At 36.2% G+C, this 6438-nt stretch overlaps 1 pseudogene; it reads left to right on the top strand.

Annotated features, from left to right (window-relative positions):
- The first annotated feature begins 4976 nt into the window (after positions 1-4976).
- On the top strand, positions 4977-5983 carry LOC129030027 (heterogeneous nuclear ribonucleoprotein A1-like; annotated as a pseudogene).
- Positions 5984-6438: the final 455 nt, after the last annotated feature.

Raw genomic sequence — 6438 nt, 5'->3', positions numbered from 1 at the left:
GACTATAAAATGTGTTATGGCACCTTTAGTAATGGTGGAACTTACAGAAAAAGTACACCCTTTATTTGCATGAATACATATGCTTATAAATACATCCTATAATGTTTATAAAGAGGTAGAAACCCTAATTATGTTTTCCTCTGTTAAAGCTTTTATTGGAGTTACATTCTCTCAGTGTGGTAGTCCTAAGTGGTTTATTGTATTGTTATTTTGCTTTATCCAGAAGTACTTCATGTTGCTTTGTAGAGTCATTCGGAGATCTGGTCTATCCAGTAAGTGTGCATGAGTTCAAATCTTGTATATACGCTAACTCTCTGGATTTAGAAATATTCATTTGTAAGATTAGGTCATCTGTTGTTATAAGTTTCTTCCAAACAGAAATTTAGGAGATTTCCTGTAAGAACTCACTTTAAAAATAACAATAAATACATAAAGAATGTGATAAAGGTCCTGTGGTCATAATTACTCATGCTCCGTAAAGGTCTCCTTAGTTTGTCCATACACTTCTTTAGGAGCCACAGGACCTACTAAACACAGTAGTCTAGATATGATCTGACCAAAGAGGAACAGAATGGGACAAATATACTTTTGGTATGATACTTTCAATGCAGCCTAAAATTTAAGATTATATTAGCTTCATTAGCAGCTGAATAAAATTCTTCACTCATATAAAAAAAATCTTCTATTAGAAAATAGGTATTTTAAATTCAAGTTGCCCCTTTCCATACTCAGGAAAATGACTCAGTATCTAAATGTAGGGGTTTGCATTTATCCCTATTAAATTTCCTACTCATAAATTTTATAAACTTTAGCATAGGAATGATATAGCATGAGCTCTTGAGTAAGACAGAGCTGAGATAAAAATTGCTTTTCAACCAATGAGTATGTGATTTAATTTTTATATTTCTTATGTATAAATGGGGATAACATCTTCTTTGCTGAGTAGTTGTAATAATCAAATGAGATGCAGTGTATAAAGGTGCCTATTCAGCATATAATAGGTACTCCAATATGTGGTAATTAAAATTATGATTATCATTTCTGCTCGATGTCATTGAAACCTTGATTCTGTCATCTTATATTTAAATAGCCATATTATATAGCCTCAGCCTCAAATTTCATAACTGTGCTTTATTTTGATCTACATTCAGGTCATTGACACAAATGTTAAAAAGGAAAAAATAAATGAGACAAGGTAGAAAACTTGCTGCAGTAAAGACTATTCTAAGTTGAAACCTATTTATTAATCAATAATTGGTGTATAAATGTTCAGCCAGCTATGAACCAGCAAAATGTGGTGATTATTTAACTCCATATGGCCTACAACAAAAGAAACTTTGTCAAATACCTTTCTCAAATTCATACAATGTGCATGCACACACACAAATACACACATAACAAACATGGGCATCATCATACTAACTTTTTTTTTCTTTTTTTTTTTTTTCGAGACAGGGTTTCACTCTTGTCACCCAGGCTGGAGTGCAATGGTGTGATCTCGGCTCACTGCAACCTCTGCCTCCTGGGTTCAAGCGATTTTCCTGCCTCAGCCTCCTGAGTAGCTGGGATTACAGGTGCCTGCCACCATGCCTTGCTAATTTTTGTGTTTTTAGTAGAGATGGGGTTTCACCATCTTGGTCAGGCTGGTCTCGAACTTCTGACCTCAGATGACCCACCTACCACGGCCATACTATAAGATGCAATATCAAACCATTATAACAAGTCTTGTTATCATTAAGCCTATGCTAACTCCTCATAACTGCCAATTCTGCCACTAATTGCTCATGAAAGCTTTGTTTATCTAGTTTATTCAGTATTTTTATTTCTTTCATCCACTGTTTTTATCTTTTTGAAAATTGAAAGAACATTTTCTCACCTGATTTCCATGATGGAATCTTGAGTTCATCTGTGATCACATCTTCAATGTGTAGTATCTGGAAGGATTTCAATTCTCTAAAGCCTAAAGACTTAAATTAATTCAAAGGAGCTTCTCACTCTCTTTTATCCTCTTCCCAAACTATATCTACTCTATTCCACACCTTTGGTTATATTATACCTCATTTCATTTTTTGTTCACTCATCTTTCAGTTCATTGAATTATGCCATAATAATTCTAGAGCACAGAGATTTCTGAACTACTCCAGCATTATTTGTTGTTTACTGTTATTGTTGTTTTTGCTCTAAAGAGATGAAGTCTTGCTACGTTACTTAGATCGAATTTGAACTCATGTTCAAGAGATCTTCCCATCTCATGTCCAGAGTAGTTGGGAATACAGGCATGAATCACTGCACTCAGCTCCGTTATTTGTTTATACCACTTATTCAGCAGCATAAATAATATAATGTATAATATTATACATTGGCTTTTCCCCTATATGTCTTATATTTAATTTTTATAACACGTGCTGTACTTTGATTACAAACTATGATAAAAGGTAATTGTTAAGCGCAGTATGGAGTAAAAACACTGCTGCACTATGGATCAGATAATTGAATTCCCAAACCTCTAGTGTTATTGAAAAGCCCCATAACATAACTGGGCCTCAGTTTCTTGATCTATAAAATGTTGAAGTTGGAATATGTGCACTTTAAATATCTCTTCAAGTTTTAAGTGCTACAACTAGTGCAATAGCCTGTAAGCTCCATTAAGCAGGAGGCATGTGTCCTGTTCACTATCAGCTTCCTGGGTACTTATTATAGTGAATAGCACATATTCATTCATTCACTCAAGAAATTTTCATTATGTGTAAGCCACACCTCAAGGGACTTGGGCTAAAGAAATAAACAAATTCCTTCCCTCGTGGATTTTCTAGTGAGGGGAAATAGATAAACTGTATAATAGGTTAGAAGTTTATTAGTGTTACAGACAAAAATCAAGCAGGGAAGGGTAACAAGAATATCAGGGTTTGGTTTGCAAGCTTCAGTATGGTGGTCAGTGCAGGCCTCTCTGTGAAGGTTACATGTGAGCAAAGACTGGAAAGATAGGAGGGATGAGCCACCAGACATATGGAGAAAGAATATTCCTGGAATCAGGAAGAACCAGTACAATTCCTGATGTTGTAATTAACCAAGAAGGAGCCAGAATGCCTGGAGCTGAAGAATAGGTCAGAGAAGTAGCAGGGAGCTAGTGCGATGGGCCTCACAGCCGTTGTGAAGAGGCTGGCCTTGACTCTATGTATGATGGGGAGCCCTTGGACATGTGAACTAAGAGATGGCATGATCTATACTTAGGGGGATAACACTTGCTGCTAGGTTGAGATTAGACTGTAAGGGGAACAAGGATAGGAGTTAGAGATGATGATGGCTTTGACAAGCAGCAGAGGCAGTGGGAAGTGGTAGCATTCTGGAAATATTTCAGGATAACAGGATTTTTTGAGTGAAAGAGAGAAATCAAGGGTAACTCAAAGATTTTTTTTATATATACTTTAAGTTTTAGGGTACATGTGCACGACGTGCAGGTTTGTTACATATGTATACATGTGCCATGTTGGTGTGCTGCACCCATTAACTCAGCATTTAACATTAGGTATATCTCCTAATGCTATCCCTCCCCACTCCCCCCACCCCACAACAGGCCCCAGTGTGTGATGTTCCCCTTCCTGTGTCCATGTGAAGCTGGAAACCATCATTCTCAGCAAACTATCACAAGGACAAAAAACCAAACACCGCATGTTCTCACTCATAGGTGTGAACTGAACAATGAGAACACATGGGTAACTCCAAGATTTTAAGACTAACTGAAAGGATAGAATTACTACTATTTACAATGTGGTAGAGCAAGTTTTTAGGGGAAGACCAGGAATTTAGTTAGAATATATTGAGTTTGACATGTCTATTAGGCATCAATAATTGTTCAGTAAATGTATGTAGACTGATTATATCTAATGTACATTATAAACTTTTTGCACATATCATATATAATAATAAAGCTTCTAAGAACTTGTCCTCACTCTAGAAAATTTCTCCTCCCGGTGTATCAGTATTGGAACTTCCACAGTACAATGGGTTGAAAAAAGAATTTCAGAACCTAGAAGAGTAGAGTATTTGACATGTAGTGATTGTCTATTATCATCACCCCAATAAGCAAAGTTAAGGCAAATTTCCATTATATTTTCACAGTATAGATTGGCATCCACTTGAGACCAATAGTAATTAGAATGTACAATCTGCATATATTTCTTTGTTTAGAATTGTAATGGGTAAAATACTGCTGTTTGTGAAAGATTTTGAGAACTTTTCAAATGTTTGAGAACATCTTACAGTTTCAAAAAGGACAAAAGCTGTTATAAATAGTAAAAAATAATTATTACTGTTTTTCATTATTGAATTAAACATAATAATTTTTAGTAAAGAGATGTTTTCCTAGACCGAGGTCTTCAGTCATTAGATGGTCATGTTCATACACGATCTCAAATCATCTCAGTATTGGTAATGACAGTTGATATGTTTGTATGCAAGTTAGCACAAATATATATATAAATAAACACAAGGTAGAATTATACACATGTGCATGTATGTATATGGAATCAGTGCATTACAGAAGCTTTTTAAAGTAGGTTTTAGGTTTTATGTATTTTGTGTATGTCTGTGCTAAATATTTCCTTGAAAGAAAACATTATAGAAGTTCAGGCTGTTTTCATCCACAAAGTGTGTGGGGGAAGAGGGTATTATAAAAATTATAAATAAAATCAAACTTTTATAGTGTATCTCAATAGAAATTACCCAAAATAAATTATCGCAAAGTTACCAAGAAAAAACATTATCACTCAACCTTAGCAAGTTTGACAGTTAATATTTTTGTTTCTTCAACTTTTTCTTGGGATAATTCATTGTGCTTTCTTTATTCAAATGAAATGATCATGTCATGTCTATTTAATATATTTTTCACATCCTCTGATAATAGTAAAAATTCTTGTGTTCTGTAAATATTTATAATACATTTATTTGCTTAAAATACTTTCATAGCCTTTCTGCCCATGGATGCCGCCGAAGAAGCATGGTTAAAGTCTCTCTTCTCTCTGCCATCAGGTCTAAGTCTGTCTCCTAAAGAGCCTGAACAGCTGAGGAAGCTCTTCATTGCAGAGTTAAGCTTTGAAACAACTGATGAGAGCCTGAGGAGCCATTTTGAGCAGTGGGGAATGCTCATGGACTGTGTGGTCATGAGAGATCCAAACACCAAGTGCTCCAGGGGCTTTGGGTTTGTCACATATGCCACTGTGGAGGAGGTGGATGCAGCCATGAATGCAAGGCCACACAGGGTGGATGGAAGTGTTGTGGAACCAAAGAGCGGTCTCAAGAGAAGATTCTCAAAGACCAGGTGCCTACTTAACTGTGAAAAAGATATTTGTTGGTGGCATTAATGAAGACACTGAAGAACATCACTTAAGGATTATTTTGAACAGTTTGGAAATACTGAAGTGACTGAAATCATAACTGACCAAGGCAGTGACAAAAAAAGGGGCTTTGCCTTTGTAACCTTTGACGATCATGACTCCATGGATAAGACTGTCATTCAGAAATACCATACTGTGAATGGCCACAACTGTGAAATTAGGAAAGCCCTGTCAAAGTGAGAGATGGCTAGTGTTCATCCAGCCAAAGAGGTCGAAGTGGTTCAGGAAACTTTGGTGGTGGTCATGGAGGTGGTTTCAGTGGGAATGACAACTTTGGTCATGGAAGAAACTTCAGTGGTTGTGGTGGCTTTGGTGGCAGCTGTGGTGGTAGTGGATATGGTGGCAGTGGGGATGGCTATAATGGATTTGGTAATGATGGAAGCAATTTTGGAGGTGGTGGAAGCTACAATGATTTTGGCAATTACAACAATCACTCTTCAAATTTTGGACCCATGAAGGGAGGAAACTTTGGAGGCAGAAGCTCTGGCCCTTATGGTGGTGGAGGCCAATACTTTGCCAAACCATGAAACGAAGGTGGCTATGGCGGTTCCAGTAGAAGCAGTAGCTATGGCAGTGGCAGAAGATTTTAATTAGGAAACAAAGCTTAGCAAGAGAGGAAAGCCAGAGAAGTGACGGGGAAGCTACAGATTGTAATCGATTTGTAAACTTAGCCAAGCACAGCGGTGGCAGGGCCTAGCTGTTAAAAAGAAGAAATGTTTTACAAAAATACTCCTGTGTATGGGCAAAAAACTTGAGGACTGTATTTGCGACTAATTGTATAACAGGTTCTTTTAGTTTCTGTTCTGTGGAAAGTGTAAAGCATTCCAACAAAGGATTTTAATGTAGTTTTTTTTTTTTTTTGCACCCATGCTGTTGGTTGCTAAATGTAATAGTCTGATTGTGGTGCTGAATAAATGTATTTTTTAAAAAAAGAATTTCATGGTATAGTTGGTCTTTTGGAAATGTTTAAGAATATTAATTATTATATTATTAACTATATGGTATTACAATATTTTGCAAGACAGACACTGGATATATTTTATTA

The sequence above is a fragment of the Pongo pygmaeus genome, chromosome 12 (genome assembly GCF_028885625.2).
Source record: "Pongo pygmaeus isolate AG05252 chromosome 12, NHGRI_mPonPyg2-v2.0_pri, whole genome shotgun sequence".
NCBI classification, from domain to species: Eukaryota; Metazoa; Chordata; class Mammalia; order Primates; family Hominidae; genus Pongo; species Pongo pygmaeus.
The sequence above is the reverse complement of the archived record's forward strand: the minus strand, read 5'-3'. Positions and strand labels throughout refer to the sequence as shown.